At 45.6% G+C, this 24359-nt stretch overlaps 1 protein-coding gene across 1 annotated transcript in view; it reads right to left on the bottom strand.

The window, feature by feature from the left end:
- IQGAP1 (IQ motif containing GTPase activating protein 1) overlaps positions 1-24359 on the bottom strand; it is a 260699-nt gene that overhangs the window by 225555 nt on the left and 10785 nt on the right. The gene's annotated exons all lie outside the window — the stretch shown is intronic.

Raw genomic sequence — 24359 nt, 5'->3', positions numbered from 1 at the left:
GGAATCCCTCTAGAACAATTTTTCACAACTTCAGTCCTCAAGGCGCTCCAACAGGTCATGTTTTCATGATTTCCCTTCAGATGAACCAGCTGTGGTAATTACTAAGGCAGTGAATCTTATCAAATCACCTGTGCAAAATAATGGAAAGCCTGAAAACATGACCTGTTGGGGTGCCTTGAGGACTGGAGTTGAGAAACACTGCTCTAGAATCTGGAAATCGGTGTAATAGACATTGCTCTTCCAGTGATCTCCACAAGCTCCTGGGTCCCTGTGAAAGCTCCTATTGCACCATAGGTGTGGTGTATTTCCCTAAGGAGTACTGCCCAGCTATGACATGCTGATCAAAGTAGCTTTACCAGTTATTTGTTTTTTTAATTTATACCACATGTGCCTGTTGGATAGGAAAAATTATTCTCTTTTAAAGAAGCAGGTTGTCTTTCCAAAATTGCAATGGAATCATTAGTCATGTTTTTAAGACTAGTAATCGGATTGGAAAAACAGACACGGCATTGTTTTCTGCCACTTAATCTCGGCCAAACCTGTTTAGGGACTATGACTATTGGGACCCCATCACATCACTGAATGTGTTCGGGCTTGTTGACACCAATTCAGTTGTGCTCATTTAGACAGATCATTGCAGCCTCCACTCCAGGGCACACAAAAAAAAACAATTGTTTTCTATCTGTCCTGTTCACATTATAGGGCTCCCTTGTGGTGGGTAGCAGCACATTATGTAAAAATAAAGATATGCCACATTTTTCTCCAAGGCATCATCGCAGCTCTTCTGAACTCACCGCATTAGAAATAATGAAATGTGACTCTGACATTTCAATAAAGTAAAAAAAAGAAAAAAAAAAAAAAAACACTAAGGCCGGAATCACACTAGTGCGTTGCTTTTTTGAGCTGCGTTGTCGTTGCAAATTTCTCTAGAGGGTGTTCTGCAGATCAACTGCGGTTTAGCTGCAGATCAGGTGCGAATTTGGAGACCTGGGAGAAGTTCCGGGTGAGAGGAGAGTGGGGGAGAATTGTATTGAGCTGAATGAGAGAAATTCCTGCAGAGAACTGAACACATGTGCGAATTAGATGCGTACCCATAGAAGATAATGGGACTGAATTCGCACCTGAGCCGCACCGCAAGACATAAAAACCGCATGCGGTTTGGAGGCAATACGCAGTGCGGATGCATCGCACATATGTGAACCAGCCTCATTGAAAACAATGTATTTTGAAATGTCCTGCGAATTAGATGCGGTTTAAACCGCACTCAATTCGCATAGGTGTGAACCTGGCCTAAAAAGTAAACAGCGCCTAGCATTGGAATAATGCAAGGCACCACCCTCCGCCAACCGTACACAACGGACACCGATTTCACTTTGAAATAGCCCAAGCCTTTAAAGCAGAGTTTCTAAACAAGGGTTCTGTGGAACCCTGGGGTTCCTCCTGAAGTTGCTAGGGGTTCTTGAGCAATTAGCAATTTCTCCCTCTCAGGTAAGTTTCCACTGACATCATTGATTTTTTTAGCCAACTAAGTGTAAGGATCATTCTTCCCATTGAGCATCACACTAATGTATTATGAGTTGTAGATATATATGTAGATTCAGGTAGAATGGTTTAACTTTAGGGCGGCGTAGCCTAGCCTGTTTAGGCTACACCGTCGTAAATTAGCTAGGCTAGTAGTGATTCTCAATCTACTTACCTGCTAATATATGGCGGCGTAGCCTAAAACGAGCGGACGTAAGGGCGCCTAATTCAAATTGGTTGGAGGGGGGCGTGTTGTATGGAAATGAGGCTTGACCTCACGTTTAACGTTTTTTGCTACTGCGCATGCGCCGGGCGCCTACATTTCCCAGTGGGCATTGAGGCTAAGTACGCCGTACGGGCCTATTGATTTCGACGTGGACGTAAACGACGTAATTCCCGATTCGAAGACGACTTGCGCAAACGACGTAAAAAAATTCGAACCTCGCGGCGGGAGCGGCGGCCATACTTTAACATTGTTATTCCACTTCATAGGTGGAATAACTTTAGGCCGCCGAAGGCCTTACGGAAACAACGTAATTCGACTGCGGCGGCCATGCGTACGTTCGTGAATCGGCGTACAAGCTCATTTACATAATCTACGCCGGCCGCAATGGAAGCGCCACCTAGCGGCCATCAGAAAAATTGCAATCTAAGATAGGACAGAGCAATATGTTTAAGTGTATCTCTGTTAGAGAATACACTTAAACATAGGTCGGTGCAGATTCAGAGTTAGGTCGGCTTATCTGTAGATAAGCCGGCCTAACTCTTTCTGAATCTACCTAATAGTAATTATTCAGGAATATGCACCGACCCCTGCTCTCCCCCGATCCCCTGTTCTGACAGCTAGCCGGGGATCTTCTCCCCTGGCTAGCTGTCAAATTTTAATAAAAGATATGTGAATGGGAAAACTACAAGGTCCAACAGTCTTTGTGGCTGTTGGCTTATAGTTTTCAATGAACTACTACGGGGCTGTTGAGCACTGTGGCAGTTCATTGAGTTTCCAGTCTCAAGTGTAACTGATTGCTTGTATCGGGGGTACAGGCAAATAGATACACAGACAGTCTGGAGGACCATGGGATTACACCCACAATTACCGATCATGGGTGCAATTGCTTTACAGGTCCCGAACAAAAAAAATAAACAGTAAATGCATATTTTTACTTGCCAAAAAATGAGCATTTATTATTTTCATTTGTAAAGGTGAACTTATCCTTTAGGCTGGGTTCACACTGGTGCGTGCAAGACACTGCATGTGATTCGCACCGCACTGCTATGCAGATCATCTGTGCAATGCGAATTCAGCCATACATATTGTATGGCTGAATTCACATCGCATTCACACCAAAATGGTGCAGGACCCGTTTCTTGGCCCGCATTGGAATCGGATCGCATGGGTGTTCACACCTATGCGATCCGATTCCTGCACCATTTGACAGCTCGCACTGCGATGTGCGAAACGATCTGGGGGCGTCATTATCTATTGACACCCGCAATGGTTTGCATAGGGCAGTGTGAACTGCCTGCGAGTTCTATGCAATGGGGGAACTGGCACTGGAATAGCGCTGGTCCCCGCATCACTATATACATTTATGTATATTTTTTTTAAACTGTCATTTTCGGTGTCGGCATCCTAAATCGGTTTTGGTATCAAAATTTTCATTCGATGCACCTCTAGCTAGCATATTGGTTCCTCCTTTACAGCTATAGCCATGTGTCAGTATACATTTCCATATATCCAAACACCTGCACACACTGAACTTGTCACACTGGCACATAAAGTGACCCACGATGAATGACTCTCAGCATGGCATTGGCAGGTGTTCATAGTGTAAACCTTACATGACCCAATGTGCTGTAATAAACATAAATCCACAAAGTACGGTATATGCAAAGAGGACAGAAATGCAAAACCCAGCCCAACACAACCTGTATATACAGAAAAGACAATTTGCTGTAGCTCTACAAAGAATAAATGTCCCCTATATGCAGCAGCGGAATAAAAGATCTCCACAATACATGGCTGCTCAGGTACAGTATTCCTCACTGTGAAATAAAACATGGAGCATTCAGTAGTAGTAGTAGTAGTAGATTCAGGTGTACCTTCACTCAGAGTAGTAAAATGAATAGAGCACTATACCAGTTATGCCCAGAGTAAAAATAAGAAACAGACGGAGGGCCGGCATGACAGGGGTTAAATGAGCTTGGGTCTAGAAGGGTTTTTTCTGACATGTGAAAGAAAATATGGTTTCAAAACGTACTTGATTGATGGTCCAAGTGGAAACAGGTGAAGCTTTGAGGGGTGGTCAGCTGGGGGGTCCCACAAGGTCTTCAGTCAGAAGGGAGCCGTGTTGGTGAAAACATTCCCACCCTCCCTCCCTTTGGGCTAGTTATTCTGTGGTGAGCTATTTGGGGGTTGGTGTGGCCCAGTCATGGCAGCTTGCTTGTATATTGGGTTTAACTTATTATGTATTTGTTAGAAAAAGGCTATGGCCATTGAACTCCATTTTGTCGTTGTGTGGTTATTCAGGTGTGGTAAAGGGGAGCGATGTTCGTAGCATTAGGGAAACAAGTCATCTTTATTACCCTAGTCCCAAGTATGAATTTACCCACCCAAAACTCATCTCCCACCCTTTCCAACCACTCTGCTAGCAAGGATAAGAGTACATGATGAAGGACTGATTGACAGTGCTCCTCTCTGGCAGCAGGTGCATGCTGGAGAGAGGTGGCACCATCTGGCACAGCAGGGGAAGAAGGGGTCAGCTTTATTGAAAACACAAGACACTAGGAAAAGGTCAGTCAGCGCTGTGGAGCTGTGTGATCTACCTGCCGGTGTACTTAAAGAGGAGTTCCACCCTAAGGGCTCTTTCACACGGAGCGGATCCGTATTGATCCGCTCCGTTAGCCCGTTTGGCTCAGTGGGGATTCCTTTGTAAATCCCTGCTGAGCCGTCGGCGGACAGGGCGGTCCCCGCACACTGTGCAGAGACCGCCCTGTCTCTCCTCCACTCTCCCCTATGGGGAATCGGATGAATACGGACCGTGTGTCCATATTCATCCGATCCGTTCCGCCGGACGGAAGAAAAATAGGGGTTTCTTCCGTCCGCAAAAGCGGATCTTTGCGGACGCGGATGGTTGCGGACGTTAGCTAACGTCTGCAATCCAATAGGGATACATTACAAGTCCGTAAACTGACTTGTAATAAACGGACCGTTTGTCCGTAGGTGTGAAAGGGCCCTTAAGTGGAACTTCTGCTTATCAGAATCCCCCCCCCTTCGGTGCCACAATTGGCACCTTTTTAGGGGGGAGGGGGTGCAGATACCTGTATAATTGCGACCCCCCGCCCCTCCTGTGTTCTGGGAAACACACAGTCCCCTGAACACAGCGGGGACCAGTGAAAATGTGTGGCGCAACTCGCGCAGTAGGGAACCAGGCAGTGAAGCTTTAACGCTTCACTGCCTGGTTCCCTCACCGAGGATGGCAGCAGGGGCAGCCGAGTGACGAGCGTTTGCTCGTCTTCGGCTGCAGACATCGTGGGCACCCTGGACAGGTAAGTGTCCATTTATTAAAAGTCAGCAGCTGCAGTATTTTTAGCTGCTGGCTTTTAATATTTTTTGTTTAGGTGGACCTCCGCTTTAATGTTTATTAGCAGCTGGCAGACAGATCACACAACCTTGTAGCGTTAACTACTAAATTTACCATTAACTTTGTGAAGAGTTAGGCTGCATTCACACCTTGGCGTACCAAATCGCGATTTGCGGCGACAAAACGCAGCGATTGTGAATGCAGCTTACCCCCTCTATGGAGATGGTTCACATCTCCTATGCCAAACGCCGAAAGCCGCCTGAAAAAAAGGTCCGGGACTTGTTTTCAGGCGGCAGGCGTATGGCGTTCGGCGTGGAGATGTGAAATCATCCCTCCAGCGTCTCGGGGGCTGCGGCGTCGCACTACAGGCGTATATACGCCTAGGTGTGAACAGAGCCTAAGCGTTGCAGGGCTGTACACACCAAGAATCTTAGAGCGGGAGCACCTTCTAGCTCCCCTTTGAAACGGCCATAAACTGGGATTTGGCCTGCAGTCAGAATACAGTACAGTATAAAACGGACATAAAATTGTGCTTTTAATACACAAGGGGCGACAGACAGACCAGAACAGGATCAAGTTTGGTCCCATGAGGGATTCAAGAATGATTTTTAAGATCTTTTGTAAATGCCCTAAACTCCAGGCTTTTGAGAGAAGGGGACTAGTATGGGCAAACAGCTCATAGGGGTTGATGTGTTTGGAAACTCTGTTGCATGCCTGTTACACCCATCAGAGAGGCCCATCAGGAAGAATATGGCCTCCCTTATCTGGGAGACCTCAGCAACACTTTGGCCCCATACACACGATAGAATCCATCCGCTGAAAAATCCCAGCGAATGGGTTTCAGCGGATAGATCCTATGGTGTGTACACTCCAGCGGATCTTTTTCCACAGATATTTCTCCCCTGGGATGGATTCCAGCAGATCGAATATTTGCTGACATGCTAAACAAATCTATCCGCTGGAATCCATCCCAACGGATGGATCCGCTGGTCTGTATAGACTCACCGGATCCATCCGTCCGAAGGGATCCCCCGCATGCGTCGTAATGATTCAACGCATGCGTGGAATTCCTTATATGACAGCGTCGCGCACGTCGCCGCAGCATAATCGCGGCGACGGCGCGACACGTCATCGCCAGAGGATTTCGGCGCAGATTTCAATGCGATGGTGAGTACACTCCATCGCATAGAAATCCGCGCAAATCCTCGAGAGGATTAATCCGCGGAAACGGTCCGCTGGACCGTATTCGCGGATAAATCCTCTCGTGCGTATGGGGCCTAAGTATGTAGCGAAGCCTATCTCAGCGAGTTCTCTCCACCTGAGTGACAAGCAGTGTATGCAGATGCCTACCCTCAGGATAGCCTTACCGGTTACCCCTCCCTTACCCTTTGTTCCTCTTCTTTTTTTGCTTTTTCCCTCTCTAAGGTCTCCCTTTTTTTTCCCCCCTCTTTCCTCCCTCCTTCCCTCCTCTCATTATCAAATCTCCCCTCCCATTCTTCTTTCTTTCCATTCTCACACCCCCCACCACCCAACCCGATATTCCTGTTGGACATACTATATATGACCTGTAGTCCACTTATGAACCTAGGTGGTAATATGTGGTGGCTACTCTCTTCCTTCTATGGTACTCTTGCACATAGTTGCCTTTTTGTTATGGAAGGTACCCATTTTTTGCTTACAAAGTCTATTTCGCTTTTTTTTTTTTTTTTCTTCCCATATCTTTAATTATCTATATTAGTATCACTTTCTTCTCGGTTAGAAAACTTTTATGGCAGCGGTATACTGGTATACCAGATTCATTGCCACATGACAAAGTATAGTCATATGCCTTGTTCTCTCCATCGATTTACATTATGTGATGTCACAGTAACTCAGCTTGTTCTGTACTCAACATCAAATGTTTTGCATATCTTTTTTTGTCTGCCTAAAAAATGAATTACAAAAAAAAAAAAAAAAAAAAAAAAAAAAAACTTTATCCAACATAGATTACAAGTCAACACGCCATAATAAAAATAGAAGGCCACATGTGACCTCCTTCTGAAAATGATAGGCAATCAATGGTCATGCCAATCCCCTGCCATTCTCAACCACAAACCAGGGGCATATATGCAGAGAAGTCCATACTCTGCATTTTGATTGTGGGTAAGTGACTGAAGTATTGAAGCTAGAGGGTCCATCATAACACCCAGGACACTGGCATTTTCAGCAGAGAAGACATCAACAATGGAAGCATACATGTTTCTCTCATGACATTTCCCTTAAAGTTTCATTGTGAAATGTGCTAAAATTGCAGGGCCGTGTCATATTTTCTTTTAACAAGCTCACAAATAAACATGACCTCACATAGCTACCTACTCATCCATGAAACAATCAGCTTTACAGGAGAACACAAGGTTCTTTTAGCAGCAAAATAATGTTTAACAGCTGCGAGGTTAACAGCAAGCTATAGAATTTTTACGTGTTCGCATCTATTTGAGGTTTACAATTTTAGGTTTTAACTTAAGAGTAGTTTCCAGGAACACTAGGAGTTACACCTACGTCTACAATGTGTCATTGTGCCTGAAAACAGTGGCCGACTTATGATATATAATGGAAGAGCTTGGCCTGTACTGTTCATAGCAGCCAATCAGACCGTATTCACACTGGATGCTTTAGGTCAGCCTTTCCCAACCTTTTTACTCCAGTGGGAGCCCCTAAAATATTTTTTAGGTCTTGGGGAACCCTTACTGAAATCAATTCATCTGGGAAAATGATTTGCAGATTGGTAGTAGGAAGAATAAAACCCTTACAGCAGTGGTCAGCATGCCACCCTTAGGCCGCATACACACGATCGGTTAAACCGATGAGAACAGGCTGATGGACCGTTTTCATCGGATGGACCGATCGTGTGTACAGGGCTTTACAAATAGCTAAGGAGATCTCTGGCGTAGTGCTGCTGGCTTTGTCACGTGGTGCGAGTCCTTCGATTATGCAGGCACCATCAAATGAGAGGTCAACCAGCCATAGCTCAAGGAACACCCTGGCAAGCTCTGGAGGAACCCTAGTTGAGAATAACTGCTTTAAGGTAATGTGCGGTAAACAGTATTATCACAGTGCATTCTAACAGGAGATATAACATGCATTGCCATCTGCTAAACACATATGCAGTAAAAGTGCACCAAAACATTACATTGCATTGCCAAAAATTCCTACATATTGTAACGTGTATGTTCTAGGCACAAAAGTATCCGCTTTATGACAACTAGGACTCAATGATGCCAAGATAAAATGGTCTGAGGCCGCGTACACACGATCAGTCCATCCGATGAGCATTGGACCGTTCTCATCGGTTAACCGATGAAGCTGACTGATGATCTGACGTGCCTACACACCATCACTTAAAAAAACGATCAAGTCCAACGCGGTGACGTAAAACACAACGACGTTCTGAGAAAAATGAAGTTCAATGCTTTCAAGCATGAGTCAACTTGATTCTGAGCATGAGCGGTTTTAAACAAAAGCTTTTGCATACTAACCGTCGGTTTTGACCTATCAGTTAGGCGTCCATCGGTTCAATTTTAAAGCAAGTTCTAAAATTTTTGACCGAAGGATAACTGACCGATGGGGCCCACACACGATCGGTTTGGACCGATGAAACGGTCCTTCAGTCCGTTTTCATCGGTTTTGACCGACCGTGTGTACGCGGCCTTACAAACATGTTTTTCAGAATCTCTGGATAAACACTTGAACAGAAGTCTAGATTCCAGATTTAGGCTACATGCACATGAGTGGTTTGGCTTCGGGTGCCTAGGTGGCTCAGGTGAAGCGCTCAACCCTACTATCAGCAGCTTCTCGAAATCTATGACAGGGCAAAATACATGGTAGCTGGATGCTTGTACTGTGTAGTTATATTTTTTAAAGAAATTGCGTTTGAAAAACCGCTGTGCAAATACGGTGCAACATAAAATATTGCAACAACCACCATTTTATTTTCTAGGGTCTCTGCTAAAAAAAAAAAAAATGTAATAGATAGATAGATAGATAGATAGATAGATAGATAGATAGATAGATAGATAGATTTTATATATATATATATATATATATATATATATATAAAATCTATCTATCTATCTATCTATCTATCTATCTATCATGTTTGGGTGTTCCAAGTAATTTTCAAGCAGAAAATAAAGTTTTTTTACTTGTAAGCAACAAATATCAGAAAAGGTTTGGTCTTTAAATGGTTAAACTTCCTTCATCTACACGCTGGAGTTCTTTCCTTTGATAAAAGAACGAAGAGATACTTTGTTTCCACTTATTAGGGTGTTGTATTAAAACTTGGCAGGCTGCCTGGATTTTGTTTAACCAATAGGTCGGCTCGGCTGTGCGAGATCACGTAGCTATACGTCATCTCACATTTCCGCCAATAGGGGCACGCGCCCCCCGCTCGCCCCTGGTGCCGAGGTGCGTGCCCAGCGGGCGCGATCACCGTCGGGCACCCGCGATCGCTCGTTACAGAGCGAGAACCAGGTGCTGTGTGTGTAAACACACAGCTTCCGGTCCTTTCAGGGGAGAAATGACTGATCGTCTGTTCATACAATGTATGAACAGCCATCTGTCATTTCCCCATGTCAGTCCCCCCCCCCCCCCCCCCCCCCCTTCAGTTAGAACACACACACACACACACACACAGGGAACATATTTAACCCCTTCGTCGGCCCCTAGTGTTAACCCCTTCCCTGCCAGTGGCATTTTTATAGTAATCAATGCATTTTTATAGCACTGATCGCTATAAAAATGCCAATGGTCCCAAAAATGTGTCAAAAGTGTCCGAAGTGTCCGCCATAATGTCGTAGTACCGAAAAAAAAAAAAAAAAAAAAAAAAAAAACGCTGATCGCCGCTTTTACTAGTAAAAAAAAAAAAAAAATATTAATAAAAATGCCATAAAACTATCCCCTATTTTGTAGACGCTATAACTTTTGCGCAAACCAATCAAACGCTTATTGCGATTTTTTTTACGAAAGGTATGTAGAAGAATACGTATCAGCCTAAACTGAGGAAAAAACATTTTGTTTTATATATTTTTGGGGATATTTATTATAGCAAAAAGTAAAAAATATTATTTTTTTTTCCAATATTGTCGCTCTATTTTTGTTTATAGCGCAAAAAATAAATACGCAGAGGTGATCAAATACCACCAAAAGAAAGCTCTATTTGTGGGGGGGGGGGGGGGGAAGGACGCCAATTTTGTTTGGGAGCCACGTCGCACGACCGGGCAATTGTCAGTTAAAGCGTCGCAGTGCCGAATCGCAAAAAGTGGCCAGCAATATGGTCCGGGGCTGAAGTGGTTAACAAGTGCAGAGAGTTCTCACAGCTGGATAGAGACAACTGTGACATGCTGTTTTGAAGATCGGGAAGGGAAAAAGATCGCGATTATGATTCTTCACAATTAATCGTGCGGCTCTACTGTGTAGTACTTGAATTCTCTGAATGCAAAATTTCTGTGTTTTAAGCATACGTCCCTGAATGTATATGGCCCTAAACACGAGTACCACTCAGTACAGCATTTCAGACTCTCATTGACAGGCTGCTGGCTGGGGGGCTGGACACTGCACCTTTGTCTGGTGGGCACCCAAAAACACCAGAATTTGATGCACATTGGCCAAACCCCCCATGCGCATGAGAACATAGGATGCCCACAGTGGCAGATCGGAAGACACCTAGAGAGAATAATCTGTCCACCCCTAGCAACATCTGTTGTGGACTAGATTTAACTATGGCCCACAAATATGGTCAAAAATAGTTCCTTTTTCTGCAGAAGAAAGGGAACAAAACAAATGTTGGCAATGAAATTTGAAACACTGGAAAAACTGCAAATAATAACAAGTATTTCTGATCCTCACAATCTGACGCTAGTTACCACTCAAGCATTTAACATGAATTCCTACCAAAATTAACACACCTTTGAGACTCCTTTGAAACAGTTTCCTAGCACTAGTTTCATGTCTTCTGTCCCAACACTCCTAGGGTCATAAATAAAGAGGTTACTGGTTTACCCAGTAATTTGAAGAAGAAATATGGATCCATAATTTGGCTTTGTAATCACTGGGTTTCCCGGTAATTTGCTTTTACAGTATGAATTATGGAACCATCATTTGAAGTTTGTAATCGCTGTGATAGATATTCTGGTGATGGACTGTGATCAGCACCTGATCCAACCAGCATTCAAAAAAACAAAAAGATCTGTTTGAATAGAGGAGACTGGACATCCTCCCACCAGGAAATGAGGCAGACATCTGACTTGTTGCACCTTCGAATGCACACAAGGAAAGTAGAAGTAGTCTTTGCAACCGTGCAAGACCAAAGAGAAGACTGGAGTGCAGCTTTAATGGGTTCTTACAAGTTCTTATGGGTCATTTATCATTGCCTTATGAATATAAGGCCCCGTACACACGACAGAGTTTCTCGGCAGAATTCACCGAGAAACTCGGTCAAAACCCGGATTCTGCCGAGAAACTCTGTCGTCTGTACAGTTTTGGCCCGATGGAGCCGCCGAGGAGCTCGACGAGAAAATAGAGAACATGTTCTCTATTTTCTCGTTGTTCTATGGGAGAAGGCGGCCCGCCAAGCTCCTCGGCGGCTTCATCCCAAAACTCGACGAGGAACTCGACGTGCCAAGCACGTCGAGTTCCTCTGTCGTGTGTACGGGGCCGAGCCTACACATGGCTTTCTGCAATTTATAGCAATTATATCGAGGCCATCTTAAAAACCCAGTTAAAGAAAAGTCATGTCCAGGCTTCAGTAACACATAGTGCTCTTCAAAATGCAGCAAAATGAAAGGGGTTGGAAAGGTAAAAACATTTTTTTACCTTTACAACCCCTATAAAACTGAATAGATGTCTCCTCTTAAATTTTTAAGAGATCAGACCCATAGCCTCACTGTATGCCTTTGTACTGGGTATCTGTGTGTTTTTGTGTCCTGAACCCTAGATTCAAACTACAGCTAAAAAAACTCAGACTGCAAAAAAACAGTTTTTTACCTTCAGAAATACAGAATATAGGAAACTATGAACAAAATGCAGATTTGACATTTTTGGGTTATTTTTAAACTTTGCCACTGGCATTTCATGAACAGAGGATTTCAAATATACTTCAAATATACTTCCGTGAGCAGGAAAGTAAAGAAAGAAAGATAAAATGGGGAATAGAAGGGAAAAGGGGCATTGATTATCCAGAAATTAAGGATTGGGTGGATTTTATACAGCCACCGCCTTATTGTCAACATGTCCCTGCAATGTACAGGTGACTATATAATGGATACTTCATCACAGTGATCAAAGAACCATCATTAGTAAAGAGCTGAGGTTGAAGACATTGATGCCGCTCTCATAACTTGGAATCTACTGGCTATCAGTTTTGCAAATGAAATAATTACTGTTGCCCCTAGCTTTCATGTACAGAAAAGGGATATGCCAACTGATGGGCAAAGCAGACAGACAGTCGCCCAAGACTCTCCATTATGGGGGCCTCTTGTCTCCTGATCACCATCACAGTTACAGAAAGCAGTGACGATTTACATTGTATTTCTCTTGTAGAGCCATACCCTATAGAAGAGGTTTTCAACCTTGTGGATACCAGGGTCTGATAAATTCTTCCAAAGCCCTTCATGCCCCAAAGGGAAAAAAAGAAAGTTAATTCTCACAAAAAAAAAAAAAAGGGAATATAAAATATGTATTGAAATGCTAGAAGGCTCTGGATTTGGGTTCAGGGTATCAGCAGCTGGCTTCCTGGTCCTGTAAAAAATAGGTTTCTGGAGGGAGCTGGGGGCAACTGTGGGGTCTGGGGGGTCTCCTAGAGGCTGGGAGCTTAGAAAAGGCAATGTGGGAGACTTTTGGAGATCTGATGGCTCTGCAGGAAATCTAGGGGGCTGGGACACCCTTCTGAGAGGATGGGAAACACTATGGGGGCTGAGGGCTCTCAGATGGCCTGGCGGCACTGGGCGATGGGCACAGTGGGCCAAAATGAACTGTGAGGGGTTAGAATATATGCAGCTGACTGGAGGCCCAGAATGAGGGAGGCCACGGCCTGGTGGTTGAGATACACGGCCTCGTTGTAAATGAAACTATAAAAGCTGTTTCTAAGCCACTTCAATTGGCCAGAAAAGATGTGATCGCTCAGCTGTTGCAATTATATCTAATCCAGGGGTCTTTTATACCATATACATTGGGATGAATAAGAGGTTTCTTAAAGCGGAGCTCCACCAAGAAAAAAATAAATCTAAATTTTTTTTTTTTATATACATACCTGAAGTGCCTGTTGCTAGGCAGATCGTCCTAATCTGCCACTTCCTGATCCGCGGTCCGTCTTATTTCTTCTTCTCCTCGGCTGCCTCCTGGGGAATGGGGGAGCGGTGTCCCAGGAGACATCACCCATTCACGTTGCGCGGCTCACGCATGCACAGTAGGGAATTGGGCGGTGAAGCCCGCAAGGCTTCACTTCCTGATTCCCTCACCAAGGATGGCGGCAGGGCAGCCGAGACCCGAGCGTTTGCTCCGCTTCGGCTGCCGTCATCGCGGGCGCCCTGGACAGTGTTAGTAGCTGCTGAATTTTTTTTTTCTAAACCGGACCTCCGCTTTAAGCCTCATACACACGATCAAATTTTCTGTGGACAAAGCGTAGGACTTTTGTCCAAAGGGCGCTGGCCAGGAACTTGTCTTGCATACAAACGGCAAAGAATTGTCAACCAACAAACACAAAACATGTTTTTCCTGCTCTTTAGCGCCACCCTTTGGGTAACTTCTGCTAATGTTGTGTTATGGTGAGCATTACTTCTGAGCATGCATGTTTGTACTTTGGAGCTGTGTCCGACGGACTTGTGTACACATGCTCTGATAATCCGACAACACGCATTTGTTGGCGGACAATTTTAAAGCATGTTATTCCACATTTGTCTGCAGAAAATCCAACAACAATTGTCCGATGGAGCATAAAAACGGTCAGATTTTCCCCGACAACAGCCTGTCATCACACAATTCCCATCGGATAATCCGATCCTGTGTGTACGAGGCTTTAATGGTAAAAGGCTATATGACCATTTTCATTGCTGTAGCTCACTAATAAAAAAAAAAAGTGAAGAGAGCCTTCCCTTGATTGGAATGTGTCACCATAACATCACCTATTACTGTATGTACTCTGAGTCCTGTAGGACTGGCACGTGCTATTTACATTCCACTAGAAATTGGCTCCAAAGAAAGAAAAAGGTATTTTATTTGCAAAATATCTGTTACCCAACTTCCCCGCCCCATGAATGGAACAGACACACTGGGCCAGATTCACAAAAGAGATACGACGGCGTATCTCCTGATACGCCGTCGTATCTCTGTTTAGGGTCTTCCCAACTATGCGACTGATTCATAGAATCAGTTACGCATAGTTAGCCCTAAGATCCGACAGGTGTAATTGAATTACACTGTCGGATCTTAGGATGCAATACCTCGGCCGCCGCTGGGGGGAGTTTGCATCGTAAACCAACGTCGGGTATGCAAATTAGTAGTTACGGCGATCCACGACAGTTTTTCGCGTTCGCTACGTCGCTGCTAGTCTAGTTTCCCGTCGCAAAGTTAGTCGTCGTTTTTGCTGCCCTAACTTTACACAGCCCACGTATGTGCTGTATAAAGTATGGCCGTCGTTCCCGCGTCGAAATTTGAAAATCTTTTGTTCTTGCGCAAGACGTCCGGGAATACGAAAGTACGCTACGCACGTCGCCGTTTGAAAAAATTACGTCACTTCGCGCAAAGCACGGCGGGAATTTCAAAACGGAGCATGCGCAGTAGGTCCGGCGCGGGAGCGCGCCTAATTTAAATGGCACACGCCCATTTGAATTATGCGGGCTTATGCCGGAGGCCACCAGCATATGTTTTCATGCAAGTGCTTTGAGAATCAGGCACTTGCGATGAAAACTTGCGGCGGTGTAACGATACGTTACGCCGCCGCGATTCTACGTGAATCTGGGCCACTAAGGCTTAATTTCCATGGACGTTTTTACAGCCACTTTTTTTAGCCTTTTTTACAGCTTAAAAACGCCTGTCCGTGTTTTTTTATTTTTATTTCTTTCTATTTCTTTTTTTGAGCTGGAGCTCAAAAACGCAGCGGTAGCGTTTTTGCGCGTTTTTGAGCGTTTAACGTCTGGCGTTTTAACAGCTCTAACTCTGGAGCTTCAGTACGCACTGGTCCTGGGTTTTTTTTGCAGCTTAAAAACGGCTCAGCCATCTACAGCTCAAAAACATCATGGTGGGCATGAGGCCATAGACTAACATGGAGAGACGTTTTTAAGTTGCAAAAAACGCTCAGAAAAGTGGCTGTAAAAAACGTCCAAAAACATCCATGGAAATGAAGCCTAAATGTTCAGAAAATTATAGAGTTTAAAGTGGATGTACATTTGTCTTGCTAATGTCATTATATATAAATTAATTCTAGTTTTTATTGTTTGTCCTGAGTGATCGGGTGCCAAGACCTGCTGAACTATTCTCCAAACCCCAACCTTCCATACAATTCATTCAAAGTTTAATCATTTTAGTATAAAACACAAAAGATTCTGACTGCCGGAGATGTCTGAATACACAGAAAGTGGTGCAAACAGCGGCAGCCATGATGGCATGAAAAGTCTGCTCTCCTATAGCAACGGTCAGATTTCTGTTAAAGTGGCGCAAAAGTCTCACACACTTACCTCTGTGTCAATGGTCCCGTGCCCACTATGTCCCTTAACAGCATTTTCTCCCTTGCCTCTTCCAGGTGTCATTCTCGATCATGTTGATTGGCCGATGCGGGATGACCCAACTCCCCCGCATGCACAGAAGTGCAGTTATCCCAACACACAGGCACTGTGCCGACACGTGAACAGAGCTGCGCATGCACAGCTCAGTGTACATTCCACAGAGGACTATAAGCAGACTTATTTTATTGCAGAAGAGACACTGCAGGGTACATTTACTAAAACTGGTGCACCCAGAATTCGGTGTATCAGCATCTAACTTCAGGTTATTCATTTAAAGGAGTTGTAAAGGAAAACGTTTTTTCACCTTAATGCATTAAGGTAAAAAAACTTCAGAGTATACCGGCCCCCCATTATACTTACCTGACCCCTCGAAAGTCCCGCGCTCTGTCCTCTTCGCCGCTCAGCCTGGCCGCTGATTGGCTAGAGCGGATAGATTGAAAGCAGCTCAGCCATTGGCTGGCGCTGCTGTAATATACATCCAGTGACGTGGGGCGCCAAGGGGCAGGCCGAGTGATACAGTGAGCGGCTATGGCTGCTCGCTGTATCACGGGAGCGCGCCCGCAAGAACTCACCACCATGCGAGCTCTCTCGCATGACTGTGGCAAGTTCTTGCAGGGAGGACCAGAGAGAGCCACCGAGGGACCCCAGAAGACGTGGATCGGGGCCACGCTGTGCAAAACGAACTGCACAGTGGAGATAAGTATAACATGTTTGTTATTTTAAAGAAATATGAATTCCAGGTATGGAGTTTGTTGCATAGTTACATGGGTCCAGCCTGGATTAACGCAAGTACACATACTCCATATATGTATAGATGTAATCAAGGTGGTGGCGTCACAATCTGCACCTTGTCTAATTAGGGAACATCTTGTATTCATTGCGAAAACACTTATACTTTATCTATGTTGAGCAGTCACCCGAAGACAGGAAGTGTGCTAGGACCACAGAATACCTCCCCCTCTCCTCTTCTTGATAACATAGGGCAGGGGCCTTCAAACTTTGGCCCTCCAGTTGTTCAGGAACTACAATTCCCATCATGCCTAGCCATGTCTGTAAATGTCAGAGTCTTACAATGCCTCATGGGACGTGTTCTGCAACAGCTGGAGGGCCATAGTTTGAAGACCCTTGACATGGGGGGGGGGGGGGGGTTCTAGGATACCATTACCTCAATAGATTTCCGACAGGAACGGTGCATACGTTTTGCACTTAGAGAAGTATGGCCCTACATCTCCAATGAATCACAGGGGTGCAGTTAGTTCTACACTCCTGTGAGCCGTTTTCAGCCCACAGCAGGCTAAAGTCTGCTGTCAGCTAACGTCACTAAGCCGGTTCAGGTGCTGGATCAATCCCAACTTCACAGTTGGGATCCACCCAGATGCCTGTACCAGCAGTTGGCTGGCTCAGCCTCTCAGCGAGCGAATGGCAGCCTAAGCCAGCCCCTCCCAACCCCTTCACAGTCCGGTGCTCCAGTGAGCGCTGGAGGGGCAGAGCAGAGAGCCAGTGACCGACAATCACAGCTCTCTGCTCAGAGGGGGAGAACTAATCAATCAGCAGTGTTTGATCATTTACTTCTCAGTACAGAGCCTCCAAGGGACAGATGCAGCATCGGATCGATGCTGCATCCACCTAGGTGAGTATAAGGCCTCATGCACATTGGACATTTTTACAGCTGCTGTTTTTGGCTTCAGACATTTTTTTCCACAGCCAATAAACTCCCTAGCATGGTATCCTATGTGTCCATGCACACATAGGGTGTTATCAGCAGTTTTTGGCAGAGGCGTTTTCTAGCTGGAAAAACCCCAGAACTAGTGTTTTTTTTTCAGCTGTAAAAATGCTCGAACCCTCAAAAAAGCTTACAAACGCAAAAAAAAACAAAAAAAACAAAAAAAAACAAACAGCTATTCTGCTTTTATCAGCATTTTTGAGCCATACGCTTTTATGGGAGTATAGTTTTGCTAAAAAACACTGAAAGACGCTATTACAAAAACGTTGAAAAACTCACTCTACAGCTAACATTACTGCCTTTTTTTATAACGTCCAGTGTGCACGAGGCCTAAATTCCCCCCCCCCCCCCATACTTCTCTTTTAATAAACAGATATAACAAATCCGTCCAATTATATATTTAAGAGATCAAAAGGGAGAAAATAAGAAGTTCATCATTAGGGTTTATATGCTTTACTGAAGCACAAGGCAGCAACCTGCCAATCTTGTTCGGACCTGTAAGGTTTTGTCACACTAACCTATTATTCACATAGGCAGCAGGAAGCCCCCCCAAGCTAATCTACCCCAGTATGCGCCCAAGGACGACTGTTTAAACCGCAGACTGATTGCATCCTGGGCATTCGTCCCTAAGCGCACACTGCCCTAAACGTAGGTACCACTAGGTGCACCATCCAGCCACAGTAGGTTTCAGTCTCTTAAGAGTTTTTATAGGATGCCAGCAGTGGGACTGGACAGTATGGAATCGCAATGTACCAGAGATAAAATGTCAAGTGTGCACAAGGCCTTAAAGCTGGGGTTCACCCGAAAAAAATGTTTTAACATTAGATTGAGGCTAATTAAGGGGAGCAGAATCAGGTGTTTTTTTTTTTTTTAAATCAATGCAGTACTTACCGTTTTAGAGATAGATCTTCTCCGCCGCTTCCAGGTATGGTCTTCGGGACTGGGCGTTCCTATTTGATTGACAGCCTTCCGACGGTCGTATACAGCGCGTCACGAGTTGCCGAACGTCGGTGCAGCTCTATACGGCGCCTGCGCACCGACGTTCGGCTACTTTCGGAAACTAGTGACGCGCTGTATGCGCCGGTCGGAAGGCTGTCAATCAAATAGGAACGCCCAGTCCCGCAGCCCATACCCGGAAGCCACGGAGAACATCGATCTCTAAAACAGTAAGTACTTCATTGATTTAAGAAAAAAACACCCGATTCTGCTTCCCGTAATTAGCCTCAATCTAATGTTAAAAATAGATTTTTTGGGTGAACCTCCACTTTAAGAAGCAAATCCAGGATAAGTAGAAGTAGTTAGTCAATCTAAGGGAGGAGAAAAAAGGTAACACCACAGGAACGTATCCTCTACCTCAGGGGTCTCCAAACTTTATAAAGGGTCAGCTTACACTTTAGGGGGCTGAACTGTGCCCAGTGGGAGTAAACAATGCTCGATCTTTGGTATTAAGCGGAGAAATAGTTGGTGTCAGTGGGAGGAATAGTGCCTCATTGTTGGTGTTAGTGGAAGAAGTAGTGCCCCATCTTTGGTGTCAGTGGAAGAAGTAGGCCCCATTGTTGGTGTCAGAGGCAGGAATAATACCTCAAGGGCCAGATAAAAACAAGCAAAGGGCCACATCCGGCCCCAGGGCCAGTCTGGAGACCACTGCTCTACCTCATGGCAAGCGTTGGGTCTCAGGACTTATCATTTCCTAAAAACTGCAGGAACAATACAGAGATCAAGAGACACTAAATTCCTCCATCGTAATCCTGCTCTCGCTGTCTGAAATGATGTGAATGGCCAATCCTCAACCACACACAGTCAGCGGTGCTGTACAGAGAGGAGAGGAGTTTGCTGGAGGAACTTCACAGGATGACATCTAGATTATTCTGTAGCACACAGGAAAGTGCTCAGTGCTAAAATCAGAGGGTGATTCATTCAACTTTTCCGGAGCTTCCCCTCTAAATTACAGTGCCTATTAAATTGGCGCTTTTACTATTCGACTTGTACATACATGATTTACAATGTCACCATCATGCATAATAATAACTACATACAAGAACACATTGCACAATAATAATGATGGGGTACCTGGAAAAAGAAAAGGTTTTGTAGGGAAAAATTGTACATTTTACAGAACATACTATTACCACAATAACTTAATTTGGTCTAAAAAACAAAAAAACAAACAAACACAACACTTCTCAATTATAATACAGATCATTAAAAGCCAACTAAAGAGAGAGGTCCCCTTCAATGAAAGGCACAAGGCAGAATCATAAATAGATGCAGAAAAAGAGAGAAATAATGTGCAAACTCATTTGGACCCTTGGCCTTGCCCATCACATCAAATGTGATTTCCAGCTATGATCTGTATTGCGATCTTAAGTCCAGCTTGGCACAAAATTAACATCTCATATCCGATAGGTCGCTGGGGAAGCTGCCAATCACTGTAGTATTTGGCACTAATACAGCGATAGCCTTTCAGGTCCTGTGATGACTGGCGTTCTTAGATTGGATGAAGTGGAGATCATGACATCACCGCCCCTCCGCTCCACCTTGCCCAACCAGAGAATACCTTGCATTCATCAAAAAAATACAGGCATTCTATAAAATGGTGGCAGTGCCAAATAAGTGACTCCTTGTGGTCAGTGCACAGAGAGGAAGCTTCAAAATTAGAAAAAACAAAACAAAAACGCAACCCCCTTTAAAGCAGAGTTCAACCCAAAAGTGGAACTTCCATTTCAAGGACTCCTGACCCCCTGACATGCCGGGGGAGCGGGAACCTAGCTTTGACAGGTACCCAGCTCCCACTTCAGCTCATGGAGCGGAGGTTCTCCTCTCCCCCCTGCAATCTTCTGGGACACGTCACAGGCATAGCCTGTGCGCAGGCGCCGTGAAGAGCCGAGACCTACTCCGGCTGTCTTCGGGGAGCGTGACGTGCCAGAGCCGGCCGTCAATCATCCTCCCTCTCCATAGGCACGCCCATTCCCCGCGGGAGTCGGAAACTTCAATGATCGATAGCACAGTGAGTACGGGGATTAAAAATTTAAGACCGGCATACCGTAGCTCGCGCTACGATGCCAAATGTAATGGTATAATGATGTTAAGGAGGGTGAAACACCGCTTTAAATCGAACCTGTACTTACCGTTGTAGAGAGCGATCTTCTCCACCGCTTCCGGGTATGGGTCTTCGGGACTGGGTGTTCCTATTTTGATTGACAGTCTTCCGAAAGGCTTCCGGCGGTCGCATCCATCGCGCCACGAGTAGCCGAAAGAAGCCGAACGTCGGTGCGGCTCTATACGGCGCCTGCGCACCGACGTTCGGCTACTTTCGGGAAATCGTGACGCGATAGATGCGACCGTCGGAAGCCTTTCGGAAGACTGTCAATCAAAGTAGGAACGCCCAGTCCCGCAGCCCATACCCGGAAGCGGCGGAGAAGATTCATCTCTAAAAAGGTAAGTACGGCTTCTATTTTAAAAAAAACTAGCCGATTCCCCTAGACAAAATGAGCAGGAATCTAAGGTTAAAAATTGTAATTGCCGGGTGAACCTCCACTTAAGATGCCGGTGATCTGCCGTGCTGGTTCCAGGTATCATGGAAGTTCCAGCGCATGCGCGAACTGATGCGCTGAGATGGTTCCAGCTATCGGGAAAGTTCCTTCAAGCACTGCGCAGGTGCAAACTTGCTGACGGAAATCCCTGAACGGCGGCCGGCATCCAGGGCGACGTGGATTTTGAGGTAAGTGGCCAGTCGGCCTCACGTCATCGCTGCGCTCGGACGGCACGCTTCGCTCGCTCGGCCTCCTGGCTCTTTTTTTAACATCCTCCAATCCACGGAAATGTTAAAGAATGAGCCTGGATGCCGGGTGAGGTTCGGAGATTTCCGTCGGGAAGTTTGCGCCTGCGCAGTCAGTGAAGGAACTTCCCCCATAGGGGAACATTGAGGACAAGTCACCGGCGCCTGTACCCACAGATCGGCATAAAGCTGGGTCAGATGGGGACATCGCTGAATCCTGGGACAGATACGTTTTTGATTACAGGGTGAAGATCTTTAAAGAAATAATCAAGATTCAGCCAAAATGCATCTTTTGCTTGCTGCAGCCTCTTCTCACCTTGTGACTTTCTGCAAAGTTGCATTCTAATGACTTAGGGAGAGGAGACGGAGGAAATACATCACACAGCCTCCTCTGTTCAGTGCGCCTTCCACACGTGTGCTGCAGACATTCAGAAAACAGAAAGTCCTTGCACTGTCTGAATGGGGGAGAATGACAAATGGGAGCTGTAGACAGAAATCTAGGCAGAGCCGTTTCCAACATGTTGTAAAATGCAGCCTCTGTGGTCATCATCCTGACCCTGGCTACACTACCAAGGTACTGACCTCAACCAACTATGCAGAAGGGTAGTTTAGGCCTCACTGGCTGCATGCTTTTTCCTGCTCATAACTTAGTAAATCCAGTATAAAGGATGACAGCCCAAGCAGCTGTACCTTTAAACCCCCATTCACATATCAGTGTGAGCGCAGCCATGCGATTTAGAGGCCTATTTTGCATGACTTGGGGTTTAGGACCAGAACCATACTTATTTGGCTCCATAGACAAGTAGTCCAGCCTGAGCTTTTTAGGCTGGGCTTCTCCTCTGGGTCACAGGAGTGCAATTTGTTTTGCACTCCTGTGACTTGTTTTCAGCGGAGATCGGTCTGAAGTCCACTCTGCTGACGTCACTGGAATCAGTCGGGGCACCGCGTCATCCTAATTTAGGAAGTCTGGATCCGCCAAGTGCCTGGACCGATGGCAGTCTCAGCCTCTTAGCGAGCCGTTGAGAAGGCCGCTCCCCGATCCTCCGCAGCTCAGCGCTCCAATGAGTGTGGAGGAGCAGAGCAGGAGAGATGCAGGCAGCAGCACTCCACTCGGGGGAGGTGAGAGAACCGAGCCATTGGCGATGTTTATTGGCTCAGTTCTCAGTGAAAAGGCGGCAGGGGGACAGATGCAGCATCAGTCTGATGCTGTATCTACCTACAAAAAACAAAACCCTATACTTCTTTTAAGTGCCTGAACAATACACATAAACAGGAGCTTTTCAAGCATCCATTGGGCCACAAAAAGATGATTCTGTCCCAAAGAAGCTCATGTACTTTTTCAAGCTTCATGCAACACAATGCTCAGGTATGAACAGTCCCTTCAACAATAACTGAAATCTTCATCTTGAGCGGTGTCGCGTTTGTATAATCGTGTGACAAAATGCTCGGGTGTGAATGGTAAACATGGCGGTTTTCATGTTTCTATCCCATTGGTTCCTTTGAGCCACGTTCACACCGATACTGATCTGGTTTTCAGTGCGATTTTCAAGTGCAGTTGCAGTGCGATTCGGATGCAATGTAGATACAGCTGCAACTATTGTGCTTGGGGAAAAAAAAACTGTTGGAATCGTACAAGAATAGGACAGGTAAGTAATCTTAAAGCATTTCCACTGAAGTCTACGGACCACGGAAATGCATTGCACCGCACCACAGAAGCACGGGGCTCCTTCCCAAAGTCGGATCACAGCTGCACTGCATTGATGTAAATAGACTCTATAGGAACCAATGTTATTTCTAGGGCTGTGGAAATTAAAAATTAATTCCTCGATTATTCGTTAATTCTTTTGATCGGTACTAGTGGTGCAACAGATCGTAAATGATCCGAACGGGTCACCATATGCGGATCGACACACCACGTGATCCGGAGCTCCGCTGCTGCCTCGGCCATAGGAAAGACCTAGCCCCTGGAGAGGCGGCCATCTTGGTCCACCCGCGGCGGCCTAGGTGAGCCTAGAACTGACGTCATCACCCGGCCTCAACTGCTCGTGTTCAGCCGGCTTCTCTGGTAAAACTAAGCAAGCATTAATCTTCCTATACAGTGGGGGAGACGTCTGTGAATATTACAGTGGGGGGAGACGTCTGTGGGTATTACAGTGGGGGGAGACGTCTGTGGGTATTACAGTGGGGGGAGACGTCTGTGGGTATTACAGTGGGGGGAGACGTCTGTGGGTATTACAGTGGGGGGAGACGTCTGTGGGTATTACAGTGGGGGGAGACGTCTGTGGGTATTACAGTGGGGGGAGACGTCTGTGGGTATTACAGTGGGGGGGAGACGTCTGTGGATATTACAGTGGGGGGGAGACGTCTGTGGATATTACAGTGGGGGGAGACGTCTGTGGATATTACAGTGGGGGGAGACGTCTGTGGATATTACAGTGGGGGAGACATCTGTGGATATTACAGTGGGGAAGACGTCTGTGGATATTACAGTGGGGGAGACATCTGTGGATATTACAGTGGGGGGAGATGTCTGTGGATATTACAGTGGGGGAGACGTCTGTGGATATTACAGTGGGGGAGAAGTCTGTGGATATTACAGTGGGGGAGACGTCTGTGGATATTACAGTGGGGGAGATATATGGTGGTGATCCAAAAAATGTATGTACGTTACAATTAATCAAAATTAGTCGATTAATAGATTTTTAAAAAAATCAATTAATCGAACACAAACATTTTAATCAGCAACAGCCCTAATTATTTCCCTTATCATACAATTTAAGCCTCATACACGATTGGATTTTCCGCGGACAAAGCGTAGGACTTTTGTCCGAGGGGCGTTGGCCGCGAACTTGTCTTGCATACAAGCGGCAAAGAATTGTCGGCCAACAAACACAAAACAACATCTTTTTTTTAGCTCTTTAGTGCCACCCTTTGGGCAACTTCTGCTAATGTTGTGTTATGGCGAGCATTGCTTCTGAGCATGCGTGTTTGTAATTTGGCGT

This window comes from Rana temporaria, chromosome 3, assembly GCF_905171775.1.
Source record: "Rana temporaria chromosome 3, aRanTem1.1, whole genome shotgun sequence".
Lineage (NCBI taxonomy): Eukaryota > Metazoa > Chordata > Amphibia > Anura > Ranidae > Rana > Rana temporaria.
This window is presented reverse-complemented; position numbering and strand designations above follow the sequence as displayed.